This window comes from Lactuca saligna, chromosome 4 (assembly GCF_052625555.1).
Source record: "Lactuca saligna cultivar CGN05327 chromosome 4, ASM5262555v1, whole genome shotgun sequence".
Classification (NCBI taxonomy): domain Eukaryota; kingdom Viridiplantae; phylum Streptophyta; class Magnoliopsida; order Asterales; family Asteraceae; genus Lactuca; species Lactuca saligna.
Genome location: NC_136420.1, coordinates 158,507,839 through 158,534,620, shown reverse-complemented (window position 1 = coordinate 158,534,620; position 26,782 = coordinate 158,507,839). Strand labels below are relative to the sequence as shown.

Genomic DNA, 26,782 nt, shown 5'->3' with positions numbered 1-26,782 from the left:
GAGTTTAAAATACTATGGGAGTATTTTGTAAAATCATAACTTATATGAAAACTAAATAGATCCTTAATAATAGGTCTATAGTCCCTAAGTGGATACTTTAAAGTTATATATAACTTAGAAATTATAGACTTAGAATTTGTGGTCATTACTTTACTTCCTTTTCCTTGTTTGGATGTGGACCTAGGGTGGGATCACTTATTCGAAGGTCTATCGTATCTTGTTATATGTAATTAGTATGCACTATGTCATTATAGAAGTAACTAATAAGGATCACCCCCTAAAAGTAATTGACGATAGAGTTAGATGCATAGTAATTATCTCTTCCACTCCTATTCTCACAAGTATAGAATGGCAAGATCCTACTTACCGGACGACCCATACTTTCCTAAATCCGAACTCGAGGAATGGTGAATGGTTATGAGAAGAATCAGAAGCGGAACCGGAGGTAATCGATCCTTCATGCATAGCAAGGGTTCCGTGAATCGTTTCGACTATATCGAACATGTGCCCTGTTGGGCAATCGTGATCGAGGGTTGAATGTCGACAACAATAACAACAACCACCATGTGGAGACCAACGAGGGTGCTATGACCTCAACCACGGGGGACTGACAGACAGAACCCTCCCGGTGAAGACTCGGCGGATCGCGGACATCGGGGATTAAAACAGGAAGACTAAAACCTGAGTTCAGAAAACTGCGTGCTACTACAGGCCCTACTGTCTCACGTACCCGTCACTCAGAATTAGATTACCATTCCCGAGACCAACTCTCTTTTTAGGACCTTATCGCCGCCCGTGAAGAGGAAAGAGAGTGACATGGTAGACACACGGTATTCAAAGAGAGGATGATCGCAGCCAAGCATCGATCGGCAGGGCTGTTAGGTGCATCGACTTTGCCTCAGACATCACAAGGGATGGACCGTCGTAAGTGAATCCATATCACCCATGAGACCTTGTAAATAAAGATCATGAATGCATGTTGGTTCTACCCTAATCTAGGTGTCAGCACAACACTGCGATTTGAGAAATGATACACATCAAGAGATCCAGTTACAACCAGAACTTCTCCTTGCATAAATGTGAGGAGACCTGCATCAAGGTCAAAATTTTCACTGAAACCATGATTTCTAGAGTCATATTAACAAGATGGGCTTAGGATGTACCTATCAGACTCGAATGTCTATTTAGCCTTAATTATATAACTAAACATACATCAATAGGTCATGACAAGGACCTAGCTTGGGTCAAGTGTAAGGTTTCACTTGGATACAGAACTACTAAAATACATGAGTTTACTATACAAAGAATCTCGTTATAAATTGTTTTCAGAACACCCTCAACAACCAAATTATGTTACAAATTGATATGAGATAAACTTAGTTAGAAAACTTGAGACATATAGCCATTCTAAGAACTCATTATCGTGTCACCTTTAAACATTTTGTTGAGAAGTTTCTTCTTCATAGACCTATGGGTGCGATCATACCAGTACTAATGCACCAGATCCCATCAAAACTCCTCAGCCAGATGTGTTCGGACAAACATGATTCTAAGATGAGTAAAGCTTAACGCCCGTATGAAACCTACTCCTACCTACTGCCATAACTCCATCTCGGGAGTGTTAGCAGAAACACTAAGAATAGTATAGTAATGTGCAAAATTTATATGCATAAATATAAAATGTAAGGATGCACTTAAGATAATCATTTCCACTAACGAAGTCATTTTTCGTCAGGAAACAGAGCTATGTCTTCACCTAGAGACAACAGACCAACTACCAAGGTGCCAACACTGCAGATAGACGCTGCTACCTTTCAGGTTGCAGTCACGGTAGCCGTGACAGCCATCATGGCGCAATTCAATGCTAACAACATCAGCAGGGGTGGAAGTGGTACTAACAATACAAATTGTGGTAACAATCAGGAACACCAATGAGTACCTACCAACGAAAATACCTCAGGCCACGAACCTACGAACAAGAAGAGAAAGTTTTGGAACATGAAAGAGCGCCACCAATCTCAAGGATCCACTAAAAGATAACAACCTATGGCCGCCCCTACCATTACAACAGCAGTCACGACACATGCCTCGACACTAGCCAAGGGTTCTGCCACCCAAACGCCGGCCAGACCATACAAGGGAGCACTCCCAAAGTGCAACCAATGTGGCTTTCATCACTATGGGGCTTGCCGGGAGATACACTATAAAAACTAACACAGGAAAGGGCATATTGTCCGTTTCTGTAGGGCCCCGACCCATCACCTCCCTTCAATCACCTGCACCAAGGTAGGCCCAGTATGCTACCTATGCGGTGAAACGGGACACTTCAAGAGAGAATGTCCAACTAAGAAGAATGACGAAGGGACAGGAGGAGTGTGATGAACACACCAACAGGAGCAACAAGGGAACCACGTTAGGACTTTTATAATTTTCCCAACGACAAAACGTTTAAGTACTATATGTCTATAATGAATTTGGTACGCTTACTAAAGTAACCTTCCTTCTAAAAAGTAGCTAAAATATTCTCTCTCATACAAATCAAACCAAAGACATTCATATATAACCTTAGGATCATTACCTGTAAGTTGTGATGACCTTGTCCATACATCGGGTTATTTAAAATTAAAAATACTAAAGTCTTGAAAAAAATAATTCCATCTTGACTCCGATTTCATGTCTAGTATTAGGGGTTGAGTGGGGTGACCCACTCGACGATTTCACGATATCAACTTACATACGACGATCATATACCGCTCGATCGTAAGGAGACCTATCAGGAATCATGATATCAAGTATCATTAATGGCTATCGAAAACACACCCACTACCAGTGCTAGACACTATGGTATGAATCATCTACAATAATCATAACATCAAACAAAACGGAGCACACAGAAAAGAAATACAAGACACTCTATCACTCTAGTGATCTCTTCTTACGAATACAACTTATCTCATTTTATCTAAAAAGATATTGTTGTCGTTACCCAATTTTGATTGATATAGCCCTCATCTTCCCGATTTAACGACTACAAAAGGGCCCTTCACCTAACACCCCCCCCCCCCCCGAATATCGAAACCTTCATCTCTCATAAACATCCAGCACGGACCTTTGGGTCATCTCTCACTGTGGAACTCCAAAACACACACCAGAGGAGTGTTATACTTCCCGAAACCGTATCACAAGTATTTACAGGAGACCTTTTGGGAATGTCATACAACAGACAAAGTTCAAGCACGGGAGCTTGGGACGGATACAACCAGGTGCGATTCCTACTTTGAACTTCGGGCCAAGGTTGCCTAGAAGGACGAGTAAATGTCCTACCAACCGAAAAGGCCTAGTCGCGTAAACTAAACCCACATGCCTCCTACCGAGCTACAAGAACTGTCAGGTCAAACCTGTCGAACTACTCAACAATGAAATTATAGAACCAAGCTTCTCACCCTGGAAGGCTCCGGTCTTATTCTTCAAATAGAAAGGAAAATTGCTCGTAGTTCCATCTACGTCAGAGGCCCCGATAATATCTCCAGCAGAAACCTTTACTATCTACCTCACATAGACGAATAGGCCGACCAACCGCAAGGAACGAGGTACCCTTCAGGAATTGGACCTGAGATCTGAATGTCACCAGTCACGAGTATTGAAGAAGGATGTCCGAGAACAATCCTCCAATTTCGATACGGACGCTGGAAGTTCGTAGTGATACCCCTCGGATGGGACCAAACCCACTCGTAGAATTCATGAATGTAATAAATAGGATATGCCATTCTTACTAGGATCAGTTCATCATTGTCATTACAATTCGAAGTTTCTGATCCATCCAGGGACCACAAAGATATATAGAGACTTCAGATTAAGCCATTAGTGGCTCTGCATGAAGTGGAAAATAACATGGTTTGTGTAGTGGTGCTTGACTTGCCAGAAATTCAAGGTCGAACATCAGATACCCCATGACAAATGTAATAATTATCAATTCCTATATGGAATTGGGAAGAGATCACCATGAACTTTATCATGAAGTTCCTAAGGACGGAACATGGTTTTGATGCTATCAAGGTCATTATGGATAGAATGACCAAGAGTTCTCATTTCATCCTTATTGTTGAGATCATTTATCAAGAATTTGTTTAATGTCTACATCAGAGAGGTAATCGTTCGATACGGGGCTCTAGTTTTAGTGGTTTCTAATTGCGATGTTCGTTTCACCTCTCGGTTCTGGAGTAAGTTTCATGAGGAATTGGATACTCATGTACTTTTCAGCACCACATACCACCCAAAGAATGACAGACAGAGTGAGCAGACTATTCAGACGCTCTAGGATATGCTCAGGGCATGGGTGTTATATTTTGGCGGGAGCTTGGATACTTATCTTACACGGGTCGAGTTCTCCTACAACAATAGTTATCATGCCAGTATTGATCAACCTCCCTTTTAGATGCTTTACAGGAGGAAATGTCGTACCCCGATTTGTTGGGGCGAGGTCGAGCATCGAGTAATTGGGAATACTGAGGTAGTAATCAAGACCACTAGGTTGATACATCATGTGTGTGGTCGGCTGTAGACCGCACAGAGTCACCAGAAGAGTTATGCTAATCGGAGATGTTCATACCTCAAGTTTTAGGTTGGAGATTTTGTGCTTCTGAAGGTGTCACCTTGGAAATGTATCATCCGGTTCCAGAAGTGGGGCAAGTTGGGCCCCAAATATATTGGTCCTTTCAAGATTATCACCCGGGTGGGCGAGGTCATGTATCGGTTGGATCTTTCTGATGAGCTTAGTCAGATCCACAACAATTTTCATGTCTCTCAACTGTGGAAATGTTTAACTGATGATTCCACAGTGGTTCCCTTGGATGACATTCAGGTAGATGAGAGCTTGAATTTTATAGCGAGGCCGGTAGTGATCCTCGACGGGAAGACAGATATCTTACGCAAAAAGGTGGTGAGCTTGGTGAATGTGCAATGGCAACAGTGGAAGGGTTTCGAGTGGACTTGGGAACCCGATGAGGAGATGAGGGAGTGTTACATCGAGTTTTTTGTGGCTTCGGACTTCAAGCACGAAGTTTGATTCTAGTGGGGGGAAGTTGTAACATCCATATCCTCAATGTATGGAATTTAAAGTAAATTATGAGGTTTTGGTGTTGGCCACGACGTAACGAAGGCATCGTCACGATGTTGCATGGTTATTTGAGGTGCATTTCTTTTTTAGATGTCATGAAGTGAAATTTTATGTGTCACGAAGTGACATCTAATCAGGAGTAAACCCTAATTTCATTGGGTTAATCCATATTTAAAGGAAGTGAGGGCTAGGGTTTACTTCACCATCAGCCTCCAACACCTCCTAAACACTCTTGAAGAAACTTTAATCCCCTATCCTCCATTTTTGAGCTCATCTTAGTGTTTTTGATGGCTTTTGAAGGAAGAAGAAGGATGTGTGTTTATTGTGTTAATGTTGATATTACAAAAATACCCTCAATGAAATGGCTCTTAACCTTTAGTGGTTCTCTTTTACTATATATATATATATATATATATATATATATATATATATATATATATATATATATATATATATATATATATAGGTAGGTAGATTTATATATGGATGAACATCTATTGTGTGGATGTAGGGATCAATGATAATTCAAGAAAAAATAAACCATTAATAAAAAATAAAAGGGTATAATAATTATCTTTATATTACATAATTATAGTAAACTATCAAACCAATTAATACTCCTTAAAATAGGAAAATTATGTATCAAACCCTTTAAAATCATCAATCATGTAACAAGGTTCATTCCTAAAACCCTACATGACCTGCTACGGATTACAACACTATTTAAGATTTCAAATCGGCAATTACCTCCCTACCTGTATTTTCGTTTTTCAGTCATCGCATCATAAGAGATCGACGATGAACCTGATGCCCATGTTGTCTTTGATGTTGTTCATCTTCATCTTCATCTTCATCAACATAATACTACTTTAGACAATTCACATGCGAACAATTTCATACATTTCATCATACATTCAATCCAATAATTTTTGCAATTATACTTTTTAAATTAAAGTCCTTGTAGTGGGAGAGGCAATTTAATACATAAAAATCCCAGCAGGTCTCATATCTAGGAATTGTAAGTTATGTGGTGTTAGTTTTTTGTCTGTTGATCTTCTTGGCCTCTTTTGTCTGCACTGCGTAGACCATGCACAGATATTAGCCTTCGCAGACTATTTCGTTTTTTGAAGATTCCAGACCTAAAAATGTATGTGCGCCCTCTTCTTGGTGCAGGTGTGGACCACAGTCTGCTAACATCTTCATACATCTTATAGCCTAAAAAACACATTTATCTTTATTTTGTTTTAGTTTGGGTTTTTAAATTTATATTTATTCCAACTTTATTAATGTTAAACAATTTGAAAAAAAAATACAATACTTAAAAAGAAGTTTTGACGACACAAAAATGACATTTTGACAAATTTATAAATAAAGATTTATTACAATAATGATCATTGGAGTTGTTTATATAAATATGAAAAAAAAAATCACAATATATTCTTATATTTTTTGTGCAAAATTTTATAAATCATTATTTAATAGAATATCGTCAATTTCTAAGGAAAATATTTATGGTACGTTTTTAATTGATATAATTAGAAAAATCGAAGTTTATTTTCATCCATCCATTTATGTATTAAATTCTTTGATTCCTAATTACAATGTTTAGGTATAACTTTACGATAATTAATATAATCATGTAGTAGGTTTTTTAAATTAAAGCTTAAAAAAATTAATATCAAACTTTATGAACTTTGAAGTTCAAATCTGCAATAAAACATACATTATAATGGATTTTTAAGAATATAACTTCCATTTTTCTTATCAAGTATAGTAAATAAGAGACACCATACTCGGATAACTCAAGTTGTTCATCATCAGTGTCCAAGTAGGAAGCTCTTATGCCTAAAAAATAACTTAAAAACTCATAATGTTTGTCCCTTATCAAACATTAAATATGATATAACCTTATATAATTACAACATAAAATTGCTGGAAACAGATAAAATTGATTAACAACATCAAAATAAAATAAAATTGAAATGCAAATAATTGTTTCGATGATAGATGTTCAACACTAACAATTTAAAAATCAAAAGAAGACAGTAACATATAGATTAAAATGAAGAAATCATTGAATAAAAAAACATTGAATATTACATGCTTCAACTACAACGTCGAGGAAAGAGAGAAGATCACTTTAGAGGCCACTTAGAAGGTGTGTTAAGTGTCATGTTCCCTAAAAAGATAAAGCGTTCACAAAAATTAACCTGCAAAATAATATCAGGACCAACATATTACACAAACAAAAACATTATTAGTAAATACTACTACTGTTAAACCAAAAACGACCAGTGAATTGCACAAGGATGTCCATATGCTTATGTTTTCACAATAGCAAGCGTAGAAATCTTTTGGAATTGTAATCCAATGAATTTCACAAGGAAATCTTTTGGAATCTTATAACCCTGAAAAAGTAAGAAAATAAAAGATACAATTTTGACCCAGATTAGCCACAAATGTTAGAAAAAAAGGTTTGCTAATACAAAACATAATTGAGGTGGTGCAATTGTGGTTCCTATCTACAAAAAAAATCAAATTTAAATAAAAAAAAATAGGCCTAGATTTCGTACATCTTGTGTAAACCATAAGTTTTAACTTATATTCTCCATAAATTGTAGCCAACATCCATGCATCATCAATTACAAAAGATGAGAAAATTCCCAACGAAAACTTAAAATACACCTAAATAAGTTCCATGGAAAACACAATATAAAAATCTCAAAGTAAATCATGTTACCCGTAAACAAGAACCTATAGCCACTTCACCTCACCTTTCAATTCGCAAACTACAAACACAAAAATCACATCAAACCGACAGATGGTGAACAACCATCGCAAACCGACAGAGAAACTGAGTAAGGGACTGACGAACCCTAGTTGACCAAAAACGACATTGATGGAGGGGATTAGAAATATGATGAACATGGGAAATCCCTAATTAGAAGAATAAATTAAAATCTCAAAATTAAAACATCCTCACCTTATTCGAATAAGCCCTATCTATAATCATAAGATCGAGCCAATGTATTGCCCGAGACAACAGAATTGGCGGCGGAGTAGAACGACGATACACTGACCAAAGTTTTTGAAAATCTGGATTAGGACTTGAGATAAGGGAGATGGTGGGTTATTTGTGGAGATGCGATAATAGTAATGGGAATAAGAAGCTTTATTGTTGATTTTAAATAACATTAATTTAAATGGGTTGAATGGGTTGTTTCCTAAATAAATGCAGGACAATTGATATGAATCCCAAAAAATCAGGTCTGAAATTACTGTTTAGAAAACCAAAATTATTTAGATTTCAAATTTGATTTTTAAGTTAGGTTATAGAGGATTAACGATGCTGGGTAGGAAAGTACAATTATATTATGGAGGTATAGAAAAACGTCATTTAGCAAAAGAGTGGTGTAAAAACATGTCATGTGGTAGTATTAGGAGTGTTTTATTAAGGATAGAGATTGAGATTTGGATGTTTTAAATTATTCAATTATATACAATTATATATGTACACAACGACTTCATACTACTTTCAAACTGATTTCATTTTTATGGATTTGATTTTAATTTATTCAATTGTCTTATATATTTATTCGCTTCATAATTTAATAGATTTGAATGAATTACTTTATGTGTGATAAATCATTCTATTTGACTTCAACGTCAAAATTGGATTTTAGTTTAGAATAACTAGCGGAAATACCTACGCTTTGCCCTGGGCTATTTTTTGTGTTTTTTATGAAAAAATATAAAAGTTTTGACTGCAATGATCTAAAGTTTCAAAATGGTTAAAAAATTAAAGGGGTTAAAATTAGCAAGTTTTTAGAAAATGAACCAAAATTGTCAATTCATTAAAGTTTTGTAGCCAAACTTTACATATTAAAAAAATTCCTAAAAAATATAATTTTTTTTATTGCAATAACCAAAAGTATTAAAATTGCTAAAAAATGAAAGGCAAAGTTGATAAAAAAAAAATACAAATTTACTACTTCTAACTCTAGACTTTATATATATATATATATATATATATATATATATATATATATATATATATATATATATATATATATATATATATATATATATATATATATATATTAGTGTTTGGTTTTTTTGAAATATTTTTATATCCTAGGCTAACAGTTATGATTTTTTTCTAAAACAAAGAAACTTTATATATAATAGTTTGCTTTAATATTTTATATATATAATTTAATTCTCATTCTTAAATATTGTTAATGTTTCTTAACCAATCTTTCTGGTTTCAAAGATGTTCAAGAAATCGAATGGATGATTGTCTGAGTGTCTATACTAAGTTACTGATTATGTGACAATAAAATGTTAATCAAGTGGTTTTTGTAGTTCTATTTTTATCAACGTTACATGTAACGCCTGCAGATCTAGGCTAGTCAATTTAGAGGCAATAGGGGTCGAAAATGACTTTTCGATAAAAGATTATTTAGAATAAATAATCTTAACCAAGTTGTATAATATGTCACAAGGTTTCCGTACATATAAAGAACGCCGAAATCCGAGTTATAATGAAGAAGTTATGGCCCGTCGAAGTTTTACGGCAAAACCGGCACGGCACCGGGAAGCGTAAATAGTGAATTTACGATGGAGGACTTTTTAGCCTTAGTGATCTAAACGAAAGTCGTAGAATATGTTAAACTAAGAACATCGATAAAAAGAACGCCCAAATCTGACTTCATATGAGGAAGTTATGATTTTTCTAAGATTCGGCTTAGCAGTATACAACCCGAAACTCGAATTTTAGTTCGAGCGGTCTTTGGCTTACGCGACCTAAATGAGAGTTGAAGATCTCATTAATAGGAACTCAATGGTAAAAAGACAGATGAAAATAGAGTCCGTATGAAGAAGTATGAACTCTTCGCGGTCATTTAACAGTCTAAACGTCTCCTACTGTTAAATTTGAGATCGGTCGAGAATTAGCCGACGAAGTCTAAACGAAAGTTGTAGATCTTGATTTTACCTACGCGTGGATATAAAGAACGTCAAAAACGGAGCTCGTATGAGAAAGTTATGATTTTTCTAAGTTTGAGGGCTGATACGCGATAGGGGTGACGTGGCACCACCAGAATTGGACACGTGGCACCACCAGAAGACCACCACATGGACCAACTCGACGAGTCATGACTCAGACTCGGCGAGTCCACCATTCAGGCCTCCTATAAATAGAGGTGGCGGGCATTCACTTCTCTTCACACCTCTCCAACATTCTTTCTCTCTCTAGTTTCTCTCTCTAGCCTCCCAAACCCTCCCTAAAGCCTAGGTAAACCACCTAGCACCCGAAGGAAGCCCCGAGGCTCCTGGAGTCCTGAGAAAAAGGGTCTTTCGGCTCGAAAACGCTGCTCCAGCGAAGCCCGGTTTTGCGAAAAACCCGCTGTAAGTGAGCTATGCCTACGCTATCTTTAGTATAGCTTATGTTTTAATATAGTAACATTATTAGGACCTTAAAATAATTATTTGGGCTATTATTATGAGTTATATTGAGTGCTATTTAACGCTTATATAATAATAATAATAGTCAGACTATTAATTTGTCGCGGATATCGGTAGACTAAACCCTAGTGGTGTTGATACTAGGTTTTATCGAAGGAAGGTTGTTTTGAGAGTATCGAAGCGCTGTCCGAGTGTTGAGTCACCACCTATCAGGTGAGTGCATGGTCCCTTTCATCTTACACATAGATATGAAGTATTTTAATATAAATTACGTGTTGTGTGTGCATATTGTCTGAATACTTGCTGTCTATGTTGGGTGAAAGATTTTTATACATGTTTTAAATGATTTAAACTGTATATGTATTTTATATCTACCAAATGTGTTGGGTAAAACATAGGTAGATGAAATAGTTGTTTTGTGATAACATGATGTTGTCAGTGATCCAGTCATCTAGTGGAGTATAGATGAAGACCATGGGCGATACTAGATGGTCCGATGGAACGCTAGTAAGCTCGTAACCTGTAGGTGTTTTTGAACTAGGTGCTCATTAGGTATTTTGAACTGAGTGTGTTCACTACGTATCTTTGAACTGAGTGTGTTCACTAGGTATTTTGAACTAAGTGTGTTCACTAGTTACTTTTGAACTAAGTGTTTACCAGATGTTTCGGACTACGTGTTCACCAGATATATTCTATAAGCCTTGGTAATGATGGACTTCGTGTCGATTCCTTAGTATGATCCTTAGGAATAAATAAACGAGGAATAGCTGATTCTTAGGGTAGATCCTTAAGACTAAAGAAGATAATGGGGATGGGTAATTGGGTTGATTGTTTGATTGTTTAAACATAATAATTATATTATTGTGGGTTGAAAACCCTATGTACTCACCAGGTTTCCCAACCTGATCCACTCAGTTTATTTATATCACAGGTGTTGATATGAAGTCACTTTACACTGAGAGGTTTAAAGAGATGTAGATCACTAGTGTAAATAAATGTAAGTTCTGTTTATGCTTATGTTTCTGTATTAACGATGACATCCCAAACATTTTGAAATGAATAAAATACGTTTCTTCGAAAATGTTTTAATAACGTATTTATCGTATTTTTCTAGGAACAAATTCCGCAACATTTTTATTAAAAGAAGTACTCTGATTTTTATAAAGCATAAACAAAATCGGTCTTTTCTGGCCGTAAAAATGGGGATGTCACATTACATAAATAAAAGTTCAATCTATATCACATTCTATTAGAATGGTTATATGATATACACAAGAATAAATCACATTTCTGTAACATCCCAAGTTCAGAAGCAAGAAGTTGAAGGGTGTTATGTGAAAATTAAGGAAGGGACTCGACGAGTTGGTCTCTTGACTCGTCGAGTCGAAGCAAGTGTCTGACACGTGATTACGTGGCCTGACTTGCCGAGTTGGCGGCTGGACTCGACGAGTCAGTGCTAGAAGAGGAAAACCCTAATCTTTGGGTTTGCACCCTATTTAAAGGACTTAATGTCCTCCCCTCAGCCCCCTTAGCACCCTTTGAGATCCAAAAATCCTATATTCGTGTATGAGAGTCCTTGGGAAGCAAATTGGAACTTAGATAAGTGATTTGTGAAGAGATTTTGAAGATCAAGAAGCTTGGATCAAGGAGATTTGTGGAGATTCAGATTATTCTTATGTGGGAGGTTGTTTTGGAGGTAATGAATCGTTATCCTTGGCCTTCTCCTTTCTAGATCCATCTTTCATGGAGTTTTAGGGTTTGCTTGGAGATATTGTGATGAGATCTTTGTACATGAGTTAGATCTGGAGTTGAAACTCCAGATCTGAGTTCTATTTGGATCAAATATGCAAAAAAACCCTTTTAGTTGCTATGCAAAAGCCATTCCCCATGAGATAAGTTCCTTTCTAGCTTGGTTTTTGGAATTATGGGACGTGAAGCACGTAAAGGTAGAAACTTTATGTTGCTAATGCACTCTAGGGACCCAGATCTATTGTTTGGAGCAAAGGAGTAGCTCTGTATATTTCGAATATGAGAATGCACATATGAACTCGGCGAGTTGGGCCAGGGTTTCAGGCATTGAGTCGCGTAGTGACACGGCGAGTCGCATGGGTGACTTGGCGAGTCATATGATGAGCTTGGACTCGACGAGTTGGAAGAACAACTCGGCGAGTCTGATGAAGATTGTCGAGGACTCAGTGAGTCTGTTCTTGGACTCAGCGAGTCACGACGCAGAACCTCCAACCTCTTCTGGTTAAGACTCGGAGCAGTGAGTTGAGTGGTGATACAGTGAGTTGGGCAGGATAGGACTCGGAGAATGTTGAACTCGATGAGTCATGGGGTGACTCGGCGAGTAAAGTCAATCAAAAGGTTGACTTTGACTAAGAACTTTGACTTTGACCTTCAGGGGTATTATGGTAATTTAGATATTTATTGCAATGGATCATTGATGGATATAGGTGTTGGAGTTGGAGGCAGTGCTTCGGGATTCAGCTTTCGTTGATCGGTTCGGCATATTTCAGGTGGGTTATCCTCACTATATCAACTGGGTCTACGACACCAAGGCTGGCCCTTTATCGGATGGGAATACTGGTACTTGTTTGATATATTATTGATATGCTAGATCTGCATCCTGGTTAGGATGGTACTATGTTAGTGACCGGTTAGGTCGGAATCCTGGTTAGGATGTTGTTATGCTGTATGATCTGATAGAACCGTTGTTTGGCTGAGGATTATTATGTGATTAATTGTTTTATGTGCACATGGTTGTTTGACTGGGGTTGGGTTGAGGCAGGTCCTGGATTGTGTTGTAGGCCAACATACCCAGGGCGGACCGGATAGACCGAAGGCCTAGCGAGCAGTCCGGATAAGCTGATGGCTCCAAGAGGGCGGTCCAGACGTGTCGAGGCTCGGAGAGTGGACCACGTGGATTGAAGGCCCGGTGCAGGCAGACCAATCATATTGTAGACTCGATATACATGGTAAGACTCAGAGAGTGGACCATTCACACTGTAGACTCGATATGCATGGCTGTTCTATTTTGTGATATGTATGATTATGGTTATGTGTGGTTGGTATTTTGGGGATAACTCACTAAGCTTTCGGGCTTACAGTTTCAGTGTTTTGTTTCAGGTATTTCAGGAGATCGTGGCAAGGCAATGGCGTGATTGTACCGCTCCTCATTTTTACACTGATGTTTCTGGGATGCTCTGATAATAATCAAATTGAAAACCTTTTTGTAATGATTCATGGATTTGGGTTGTGTTTTATAAGTTTAAATTGGATGTAAATTTTTGGTTGTTACAAGTTGGTATCAGAGCCTTGGTTTGAGTGAATTGGATGAACATTTGTGTGAATCCAGTCTCAAATCAAGGGAAGTTTCAAAATGATTTTCTAAATGGTTTTCAAAATGAGTAAAAGAGGAGGCAGAGTGTACGATCAGCCGGAGCCAGTAAGTTGACCCCAAAATACCATACAGTTATTTGATTATGTTATATGTTAGAACAACATGCTAGTACTAGACTAGGGATCTTCAGGGATTGCATGATAGAATTGTTTGATTACATGATGTCTGCTAGCCTAGGGTTTCCCTTATATGAGATATTCAACATTCCTCTATGAGTGAGGATTGAGCGCTTTCTGTGTGTGCATATATGGTTAGGGTGTTGTGGTGATGCTTGATAAAAATATGGGTAGGTGTAGAAGGTAGTATGGGTCCGTACTACTGAAAGCATAGGACCCATATGCGTATCAAGGAATTCACAACCCCTAGGGTTTGGTTGGGAGTTAGTTCCTGGAATTAAGTTGAGGGATGCCTGATGTTCTTGTGGTGTATTTTCAGTATGGTGATTTTGAGGCGTAACGGGGATGGATCCAGAACAGGATCGGGATCAGGAGAGGATGGATTAGCGCCACCCGAGGTCCTTGGTCAGATGAGTATAGATGAGTTGGATGCCAGGATTCCCGAGCTCCTGCATGATGAGGTTACTGCTATGTTTCGGGCTCAGTTTCCAGAGATGTTTGGGTCGATCAAGACCGCTATGGTTGAGTACTTTGATGAGCGCTATGCAGCTCTTGTGGAGACGGTTGTCGCGGAAGCTACAACGGATGTAGCAGCGGCAAGGGGAGGAGCCGGTCGCAGTTTTCATTATCGGGACTTCGATAATATGAAGCCCCTACTTTCGATGGAGTTCAGGATCCGATCATTTTGATAAGATGGTTGTCAGATGTGGAGGGTTGTTTCTTCACGTGTTTATGCCCTGCAGATTAGAGGGTGAGGTCTGCTCTGAACCTTTTGAGGCTCGGGGTGAAGGATTGGTGGAGGTTGACTACGAGATCTTATTCTGATGCGTAGCGAGCTGCTGTTACTTGGGATCAGTTCCAAGACATGTTAAGTACTCGTTATGTTCCGCGGGTTGAGAGAGAGAGTTTGGCTCAGGAGTTCCTAGAGCTGATGCAGGACTCAGATTCAGTGACGGAAATCACCAGGATGTTCACGGAGAGGGCGATGTTTTGCCCTGAGTTTGCTTTAGATTAGGCTCAGATGTCCCGGTATCTGAGTATGCTCAATAAGGATATCAGACAGTTTGTGTCCACACAGAGGTGTAATACCTTGTTAGAGTTGCAGGAGGCCGCCAGGTGGGGTGAGTTAGAGATAAGTTGCAGATACAAGAGCAGAGGCAGGCCCCAGTGCAGTCGCAGCCGGCGCCGAAACGGTCCAAAACCGTTGGCTGTAGGATTGGAGTTCAGAGCAACTACACTTGTGATAAGTGTGGTAAGGGTCATGCCGGAGTTTGTAGGTCCTGTGGTGTGTGTCGCAAGGGCGGGAGACGGGGGCATTATGCAAGGGATTGCCATCAATCGGCCATGATTCAGGATATGAGGATCTGTTATCATTGCCATCAGGTTGGGCACTTGAGGGTCAACTGTCCACAACTTGTTGCAATACCGGTGCAGGCCCCAGCACCGACCAATTTGAGGATTACGGGAGGAGGTCAGGGTGGAGCGGAGCCTCCGAGGGCTCATTGACGTGCCTTCCAGCTTATAGAAGAGGAGGTCAGGGCAGAGCCAGATGTAGCTGCGGGTATGTTTCCATCTTGTTATCTTGTTATTTGTGTGGTAGTGTAAACCTGTTTGCCTTGTTCCACGTGATTCGTGGTATGATTGAGGATCTTAGCAGTTAGGAGTTGCAATTGGTTAGCATTCAGGAGGATTCTTGGTCGGAAGATAAGATATATGATCTTTGTGCTAGGAATAGCAACTGCGATGTGAGCAGTGTTCAGTCGAGATTCGAACATCCCTGGAGTTCGGGATGTGAGATATCGGGGGAGTTGTTCTGTGAAGGTTGCTCACTCCGGAGGGAATCAGTTCATGGAAAAAGGGGGAAACTATATCAAGTAGGGTCGATCGAGCCATGTCGGTTTTGTCATCGGTAGTTAGTAGTTGGTGCACTAAGTGGGGAGAATTTGAAAATTCTCCGGTGAAATAGCAAGCATCCAAGGTTGGTTAGCTCTTTGGATTCAACAGTGTCATTAGCCGAGAGGGTGCTATGGTTAGAGCTTGTGATGGATATGGGTCAGGGAGCAGACCATGGTTTCAGATAAGGTAGTGGATCGACGTAAGGCCTGGGATTAGGCCGGGGAAAATTCAGGGAACAAGTCTGGAGTTCGAAACCCCTAGAGGGCTAAAACAGACTGCATAGAAGAGACTCCCGAGAATAATGGTTCAAGGTGAGGTAAAATATTTTTGAGCGGTCCGGATAGACTGAAGGCCGGTGGGCGTACCAATCAGGCCGAAGGCTCAGAGAGTGGTCCAGTCAGACTGAAGGCCCAAAAGGGCAGTCCAGACTTGCTGAAGGTTTTGAGAGTGGTCCAGATAGCCTGAAGGCCTAGTAAGGCGGCCCACTCATGCTGAAGATTCTATATGTGTTAGTAGATCTGTATGTGGAGAATGAGTGAGTATGTCACCATGTAATAGCAATCAATAAGGTCTGGCCCCAAGTATTGATCATGATGATGGAGTTAGGTAAAGGTTGTGCATGGGCTTGTTAGTTATGTGATCAGATTCGGACTATATATGAGTTAGAGAATAGCAGTTTCTCTACATGGGTAGTGTAGAGTGGAGTTTTAGCACATGGCACTTACGAATGTGGTAAAGGTTATTGAGTAGACTTCCTGGAAGAATGGAAGGGAAAGGTATGTAGCTCCGGGAAGGAGTATTGATCATCTGAAGGGAAAGCAGTAGTGTAAATGGATTGTACCAGTTAAGATTGTACTAGTTGCATGGAAGCACATCCGGGTTGGATGTTCGTTGAGGTTGTGGAATGGTTAGCGTTGATGTCGAATCAGAGGGTTTGGAAGTGATGCAAGGGTAGACCCTTTGGGGTCCAAATATGGGTGTAGTCAGGAGTTAGGTATGTGGTGATGTTCCATCCTAGGGATGGCTGGACCCATCGTAGGCGTGCATGGTTTTCTAGCCTGAGGATGTTTGGGCCAGGTACGATGTGTATATGCGTTATAGATGGGTGTTCATGAGAGTTGCTCGGAAACTGTGGAATGTATTATCATGTCAGTGCGTTAAGGGATTTGATTCAGGGAGGAAACGAGATGAGTTTCCATCAGTGCGTTTTGATAGAAGTAGCGCCAGTTAGGCAAGAGTTAGCAGGTTAATACTGGGTCAGGACCCGGTGGTTTATAATGGTGTCCAGTTTTCGCAGGCAGCGAATGAATGCGTAAGTTGGGGATAAGGTAGTATCATCAAGTGGCACTTATTTGATGAGTGTTGTCATCAGAGAAAAGAAACTGGTGGCCGGCTTGAAGTAGTTTTCAGGACACTGCAGGGGAAGAGATGGATTTTTATAGGGATTCGATAGTAGTGTTTGAAGGAATCTGAGCCGGTGTGAGATCAGTGGATGCATTGTGGGAGTATCAACCGGAATTGTGTGCTGCAACAGGCTTCGAGGACGAAGCCTAATTTAAGTTGGGGAGAATTGTAACATCGCAAGTTTAGAAGCAAGAAGTTGAAGGGTGCTATGTGAAAATTAAGGAAGGGAATCGATGAGTAGGTCTCTTGACTCGTCAAGTCGAAGCAAGTGTCGGGCACGTGATTAAGTGGCCTGAATGGCCGAGTTGACGGTTGGACTCGACGAATCAGTGCTGGAAGAGGAAAACCCTAATCTTAGGGTTTTCACCCTATTTAAAGGACTTAATGTCCTCCCCTCAGCCCCCTTAGCACCCTTTGAGATCCAGAAACCCTAAATCCGTGTGTGAGAGTCCTTGGGAAGCAAATTGGAGCTTAGATAAATGATTTGTGAAGAGATTTTGAAGATCAAGAAGCTTGGATCAAGGGGATTTGTGCAGATTTGGATTATTATTCCGTGGGAGGTCGTTTTGGAGGTAATGAATCGTTATCCTTGGCCTTCTCCTTTCTAGATCCATCTTTCATGGAGTTTTAGGGTTGTTTGGAGATATTGTGATGAGATCTTCGTACATGAGTTAGATCTGGAGTTGAAACTCTAGATCTGAGTTCTATTTGGATCAAATATGCAGAAAGCCCTTTTAGTTGCTATGCAAAAGCCATACCCCATGAGATAAGTTCCCTTCTAGCTTGGTTTTTGGAATTGTGGGACATGAAGCACGTAAAGGTAGCAAATTTATGTTGCTAATTCACTCTAGGGACCCAGATCTATTGTTAGGAGCAAAGGAGTAGCTCTGTATCTTTCAAATATGAGGATGCACGTATGAACTCGGAAAGTTTGGGAGATGACTCGGCGAGTCACATGGGTGACTTGGCGAGTCATATGATGATGAGCTTGGACTCGAGGAGTTAGAAGAACAACTCGACGAGTCTGATAAAGATTGTCGTGGACTCGGTGAGTCTATTCTTGGACTCAGCAAGTCACGACGCAGAACCTCCAACCTCTTCTGGTTAAGACTTAGAGCAGTGAGGAGAGTGGTGATTCAGTGAGTTGGGCAGGATAGGATTCGGAGAATGTTGAACTCGACGAGTCATGGGGTGACTCGGTGAGTAAAGTCGATCAGAAGGTTGACTTTGACTAAGGACTTTGAATTTTACCTTCAGGGGTATTATGGTAATTTGGATATTTATGGCAATGGATCATTGATGGCTATAGGTGTTGGAGTTGGAGGCAGTGCTTCGGGATTCAGCTTTCGTGGTTCGGTTCAATAGATTTTAGGTGGGTTATCCTTATTATATCAATAGGGTCTATGACACCAAGGCCGACCCTTTATCAGATGGGAATTCGGGTACTTGTTTGATATGTTATTGATATGCTAGATCTACATCCTGGTTAGGATGGTATTATGTTAGTGACCGGTTAGGTCGGAATCCTGGTTAGGATGTTGTTATACTGTATGATCTGTTAGACCCGTTGTTTGGCTGAGGATTATTATGTGATTAATTATTTTATGTGCACATGGTTGTTTGACTGAGGTTGGGTTGAGGCAGGTCCTGCTTTGTGCTGTAGGCCAATATACCCAGGGCAGATCGGATAGACTAAAGGCCCAGCGAGCGGTCAGGATAGGCTGAGGGCTCCAAGAGGGCGGTCTAGATTTGTCGAGTCTTGGAGAGTGGACCAGGTAGATTGAAGGCTTGGTGCGGGCGGACCAATCACATTGTGGACTCGGTATACATGGGTAGATTCGGAGAGTGGACCAGGTAGACTAAAGGCCCGGTGTGGGCAGACCAGTCACACTGTAGACTCGATATGCATGGCTGTTCTATTTTGTGATATGTATGATTATGGTTATGTGTGGTTGGTATATTGGGGGTAACTCACTAAGCTTTCGGGCTTACAGTTTCAGTGTTTTCCTTCAGGTACATCAGGAGATCGTGACAAGGAAATGGCGTGATCGTACCACTCCTCATTTTTACATTGATGTTTCTAGGATACTTTGATAATAATCAAATTGAAAACCTTTTTGTAATGATACATGGATTTGGGTTGTTTTTGAAAAGTTTAAATTGGTTGGAAAATTTTGGTTGTTACATTTCTTTAATGTCCACTACATTCTATTAGAATTTATATTTTTATTCTCGTAAAATACATTACATTGTGAATGTCCATAACAAATTTGTAGTTTGATTCTTTTCATTATTTGTGTGTGTGTTTGTGTTTGTGTGTTTTTTTTCTTTATTTTACAACTTATAAGAATTTTATATCATTCTTACATAATGTGTCTTATTTTGTTTGTAGGTTAATGACAAAGTATTAATTTAAAAAATAAGCTTTGTTTTGATGTTTGATTAAATATATGCCGGAAATGAACTAAGAAGGAGATGACCATTCTTTCAAGAAATTCAAGAATGTTTTTAAATTTTTTTTTATGTATTTCAATTTGTAATTATATTTTAAATTCATTCTCATAAAACTGTAAATGGATTTTGGAGAAATATATTTTACATTTACATTTTACAATTAAAATTCTATGTTATTCGACTAATTCTTTGATAATAATTAAAAAATTATCTAACATTCGTTTTTAGTGGAAAAATTCTCTGAGAGTCAAGACTTTTTATTAGTTTATGAATGACATTATAAAAAAATATCATTCTGACAGAATAAAACAAATTATAATTAAAAATTATGTGAGAACTGAAATTGAATTAATTTAAAAGAATCAGAATTTAAAATTAAGATTATTCCATATAATCTGAAATTTTCTTTTTTAAATAAATTGTAATTGTCTAACATACTTTTACAATGGAATATTTTTGATTATGCAATACATGTTACTACATTATAATATCATAGACCCTCATATTATAGTCATTCAATTTTTTATCTATTAGATCAAAATTATCTCTACAACCACATAATAGATGTCATATATATATATATATATATATATATATATATATATATATATATATATATATATATATATATATATATATATATATATATATATATATATATATAAGGGTTGGGTTGGGTTCAACAAGGAACCATTTTAAACCTTAAACCCAAGGAATCAATCTTTTTCAAAATTTAGAGTAATTTTTTCATCAAAAAAAAAAAAACTAAAAATATAGAAATTCTAAAATTTTTATCCTTCGTCCATTGATATCAAATTTGATATATATATATATTTGATATGTTCAGATTCACACTGAGAATTTGTCAAATTCACATTATCTATGCAGATTCCAAGGTTGCAAAAATCGTTCGGCGGTAACTCGGTGGTCGACTGACGATAAGCGATTAATGACACTCGGCTAAGATTAATCGGTGATTATTCGGGGACCCTAGATTATTAATAAAATTATTTAAAAAATTAATATTTCCTAAAAAAATTAAGTATTTAGAAATTTTAAATTTTAAAATTTTAGTATAATATTTTAAAATTTAAAAGCTTAAAAAGTTAAAATTTTGGTGTAATATTTGAAAATTATTTTTTTTCAATGTTTTAAATATTTCCCTCCTATGACCGCCCGCCAATCCTGAGTTTGATCGATCTTGACCAATTTTCGCCAAACACCTTTATCGTAATCGGTTCGGGACCGCCGAACGATTAATCGCCGATTATTTGACTGCCAAGGCCTATTTCTGCAACACTGGCAGATTCACACTAAATTTGTGTAGATTCATACAGTGAATGAATACAAAATTAGTGATTTATATTATAGATTCACAATGTGAATCTGAACATATAACATAAGTAAACAAAATTATCAAAATTGTTATTAATGGAAAGAAGATAAAAATTGATGAATTTCTATATTTTTCGATTTTTTTCGGTAAATAATAATATTTAAAACTTGAAAAAATAATGGTTTCTTGGTTCTATAGTTTAAAATGGTTCATTGTTAAACTTTTGCGCGCGCGCGTGTATGTGTGTGTGTGTGTGTGCGCATATATATATGGGGATAAGGAATATACATTACAGCCCCACATAAGCTTAGGTACTAAACTTCTAAAATATATCGTTTTATCATGGTAAATATACCCGGTTTGGTTTTACTTGGTAAATATATTATCATCCATAACATTTCTTTCTTTCATTATCGTTTTACCATCTCTGTTTTCTTTCTTCAATTATCGTTTATTACTTCACCAAAGTGAACATTACTAAACCCTAAACCCTAAACCTAAAATCTAAACCCTAAACCCTAAACCCTAAACCTAAACCCTAAACTCTAAACCCTAAACCTTGCTGTGTCGATTGAAATATTAATCCTAAATCCATTAACCATAATCTTTATATAGTAAAACAATTTATTTTCAAGAGGTTTAGTACCTAAGCTTAAGTGGGGCTGTAATGTATATTCCCTTTTCCCTATATATATATATATATATATATATATATATATATATATATATATATATATATATATATATATATATATATATATATATATATATATATAGATCCGGTAAGAATTTTTTTTCGACTTATTTTTTTTGGCGAAAAAACAAAGGAGTCACTAAAGGAATCAATAATAACATGAGTCACCAAAAAAATCCCGAAAAACATTTCGATTATTCATTTTTATGATGATTTTGTTGATATTTACTAAAATTATCATAAAAGTGAATTTTGTTTTCTTGATTTATCTAAAAATGAATAATGAAGGTGTTTTTTTCGGAATTTTTTCTTGTGAATAATCTTACTTTTGAATCATCTAATGATTCATTTCATTTTTTGCTAAGAAAATATGCATATAAAAAATTTCTTACTTTCCTACCAAAAATTTCCTTCTTATTTGATCTTGATTATATATATATATATATATATATATATATATATATATATATATATATATATATATATATATATATATATATATATATGAAAAAACTTTAATAAAATCCTTATATATTGGTCTCATAATCGATTTAGTCATTATATCTTTTTTTGTTCAACTATGTCGAAAAAACTGGTAATCGTATTCAATTTAACCATTTTACCTGGTCAACAGGTCATCCAACTTTCAAAAATTATATTTTTGGAACAGTTTTAAAATTTATTACAAATTTGGTCCAAATTTTACACTTTTGGCCTAAATTTTAAATTTTGTTACAAATTTGGTACAAAATTACACGTTTGGCCTATATTTTAGAATCTACCTTCTCTTATAAACGAAACCTATTTTTACCATCTATCCCTATTCTAACTTGCCACTTTCCCACGTGTCATCTTATGAGTAATTCCTATAATCCTTATTAAATTAAATTATCATAAATCATAATTCGATACCTATTAATTGTAATCCCGAATTTTTATGAAATTACTGAATGTTTCTGTTTCAAATTCCATGTTTTTTGGAAACAATAGCAATTTCCGTTCATATTCTTTGGTTACAATTCTGTCTTTTTTTAATCCTTTTAAAGATTTCAAAGAATCCCAAAAAAATTAGCATTATGAATTCAAATTCTAATAATAAATATTCTGACTCCATTTAATACGTCATCAACTTTCATTCCAATTGTCGAATTTAATTGTGTTTTCTTCTTCAACAATACGTTTTCTGTAGAGGATACATCATAAGAAATCGGGTTAGTTCATCTTCATAAACCAATAATTATAACATTTTTCTGAAAATACTTTAATACCTATGTACTTTCAGTTCTTATCTGTTTGTTGAGATGCATCATACTTGACTAAATTGATTTTTGTTTCGATTTCTTGATAAATAAACTCAATATCAGATCCTACAATGAATCCATAATTCCTTTTTCTGCCAAAAAATTATAATTATATCAAGATTGTTGATTTGGTACATTTAAATCTAAATAGGCATAAAGATTTATAATTATAACAAGATTATTTACTTGTGATGAGACTTAAATTTGTAGGAATGCAAATCTTGCATTTTTCTAATTCTCCATCTGAAGATGCGGATAGAATTTCAACTTCAGTTACCAATCAATCTCTTTATATCTAAAACAAATATAAAAATGAGCAAGAAAACACAATTTATCAATTAAAAAAAAACGGTTTAATCAAACATTAAAACTATAGTTGTGTTATGCTTATGTTTTTACCTGAACTGTCCATTTTTCATCCTCAAGTTCCAGTAATTTCTTTACAAAATTTTGCTTAAGAGTCATGGTATCTAATCCTTCAAAAAGTCTATTTTCTTATTCTTTCTTTCCTTGGCGGTTATTTAACTCATGTAACTCTTAATTTAAAGTCAAAATATCTCACAAGAACTATTTCATGTGTTTTCATTATTTATAAGAAAATTAGTCAAATTCATTCATTTTTTTTTTTATAAAAGTTGGATTTGCAATTAGAGAATGAAGTTCTCTAGATGTAAAACACGCATAGAAATAGAGAAAATGAAGAAGTACCTTCAGCTGTATCGGTTGTGTTTTGAGCTTGAGTTAGGGTGATGGTGATCATCAAGGAGAAGTACAACGATAACCTCAACCGCAATGCCATCACACAAATCATATTGCCTCTACAGACACTACCTCTGTCATTCGTCACTTTCGTTTAATACGTTGCCACTCTCCTTGCTTGATCCTAGGTTTCATTTCAAAATTTTATTAGGATAACAAACCCATCAAAGTATACTAAAATGAAAATTATTTACCAAAATTTTGAGAAATTAGCAAACCCTAGATTAAAGTATCAAATTTTGGGAAAAGTAGTGGCACAATAAAGAAAAAAAAAAAAAAGAAGCATCGATGGATACCATAACTCAGTCAGAAAAACTTGCTTGCATCTCCATCGCTACTCTCCTCCTTTTTCCAACAATGCTCATGTCTCTTGATTTTGACAGCATATATCGCCGAAATTGTCACTAAAACTTCACTCACGCACTCAATCAGATTCTGGGGCACTGCCTGATTCTCCCCTTCCTGTTAACTGACCTTCAAGTTCGAATAGTGACTAGGTGTTTGTTTTATCTTTGGCTCTTCTCTTTCTTATCCTATTATCTGTGAGTTTATTATAGTTTATTACAAATATCTTTTTTCTCTTCCTCTTTATATATTTTGATTACAAATAAAGATATAAATATTTATAGTTTTTAAAACTACATAAGTTATAATTTACTGATTCAATTTTATTATTTGTTAATTGTTGAAAAACTTATAATTGTAAATACTATATAATGTTACATATAATAAGTCGATAATGTATAATCAAAACTTATTAACTAATTGTTATTTCTTTTGTGAAAGTATTTAATCAATTTTGAAATTTATAATAAGTTGTTGCTATTTGAATTGGTTTTAAAGATTATAAATTTTCAATTTTGACTAACAAGTGCGTTGTAATTGATCTTTTTTAAATATAATATCATCATTTTGTTTATTTTATCAAATAATAACTTAATATAACTAATAAATATCTAAATAATTAATATGATAGGGTCGGTAACAATGTTAATTAAAAGTTGGTTTGTTTCTCAAAGAACCTAAATAACATTTTTAAACATGTGTAGTTTTATTTCAAAATAAAAATTGATTAAAATTGTTAATTTGAAATTAAAATAATAGATTTACAGATAAAGCTTTTAATTTTGTATATAAATAAGTTTTAGGAATATATAAACAAATTATAAAGTTTTAGTTCTTATAACATCTTTTACTTTTTAATAGTAAAACATATATTATTCTTAATTTTTATTTGTAATTGATTTTTATGTATTCATGTATGTTTCTTACAATACCTAAATTTTAATTCCACATATAACAAATGCATTTCAATGATTTAGTGTTTTTGTTTTTTTTGGTCTATTTAGTTTTATATTTACATTATACAATATCAACATTTTGTTTTCAAAAATCTATAAATAAATAATGACGTTTATATCTTCAAAACATGTTACATATTAATATGAAGCAAATCAATCAATCTAGCATTATAAGTTATTAACTATTTGAAAATCATTGGTTAATCATTATGCTTTTGAAATATTGATATTGTTTTTAATTTTTTTAACCATGATTTCTACAGTTTATAATCTAGTTTGTTATGAAGTCTTCCCAAATTTAGGTTTTTTTACAACTTTTTTTCTCAAAATTCTATAAATGTCTTTTCTCTTTATAAAATCATATTTATACACAAAAAATCTATTTTCACATAAAAACTCTTATATTTTCTATATAAACCTTTTTTTAAAAGAACTTTTTTCTATATGAAATATCTATTTATAAAAATAGGTATTTATTAATTACATAAATATATATACTTAAAGCTTTTAAAAAAACGTCCAGTTTTAAACTTAAAGCATCGTTTAGCACCACAAATTTTTAACGTTTAGTTTAAACAAAATGTTCCCACTCAAAAAACTACCTCAAATAGCATTTAACAAAACGCTACAAGCTGAGCTACCAGCTAGTTTTTCTGAATATGCCCTAAACCTACTACCCACGATTTTATTTTGCTGCGAGATTCACAATCTAAAATAGAAAACATGGGACATAGAAGAAGAAGACAATAAAGAAAAATATTAATCAAGGGAGTGTGAATATGCAGGTGGTACATAGCATGGAATGCGATATATTCCTCCTTCACACCCCTCGAGTTTAGATTCATCCAAGGTTACCGAAAAATATGTCCCTCCTCGACATTGTTGGTTAACTTGTTTTTTTATTGACATTATCCTACATTTCTTCATAGCCTGTAAGGACACTCATTCCCATTGTCTCGTCTGCAATCATAATCTCATCGCCATCCAATACAATGTCATCTCACATTCTCAATATTGCTTATTTTACTATCTCTTTGGGTACTAAAAATTTTGTGTTTACTTACCTGTAGGAAGGAAATGAGGTTAGAAAACTAAGGTGGTGAAAAAAGAAGAAGTAAAAACATATTAATGAAAGTTAAAGGAGGCAAGAAACCAGTGAACATGTGGAGTTGATTGAATGAAATAAGGGCATAAGAGGGTTACACAAAATGTTCTTAGGTGGACCTAAAATAACAAAGGCATAATGTGACATCCCCATTTTTACAGCCAGAAAAGACTGATTTTGTTTATGCTTTATAAAAATCAGAGTACCTCTTTTAGTGAAAATGTTGCGGAATTTGTTCCCAGTAAAACATGATAAATACGTTATCAAAGCATTTATGAAGAAATGTATTTTTATTCATTTTAAAACATTTGGGATGTCATCGTCAATACATAAACATAAGCATAAATAGAACTTACATTCATTCACACTAGTGATCTACATTTCTTTAATCTCTCAGTGTAATGTAACTTCTTATCTACACCTGTGATAAA

General features: G+C 35.9%; 1 long non-coding RNA gene across 1 annotated transcript; it reads right to left on the bottom strand.

The window, feature by feature from the left end:
• Positions 1-22,817: 22,817 nt before the first annotated feature.
• Positions 22,818-24,469, bottom strand: LOC145038887 (uncharacterized). The gene is made up of 5 exons (XR_013679615.1): positions 24,242-24,469; positions 23,895-24,069; positions 23,373-23,481; positions 23,154-23,278; positions 22,818-23,068 (listed from the first exon to the last, which is right to left on the bottom strand). It is a non-coding gene; the product is annotated as an uncharacterized LOC145038887 (long non-coding RNA).
• Between the last annotated feature and the right edge of the window lie 2,313 nt (positions 24,470-26,782).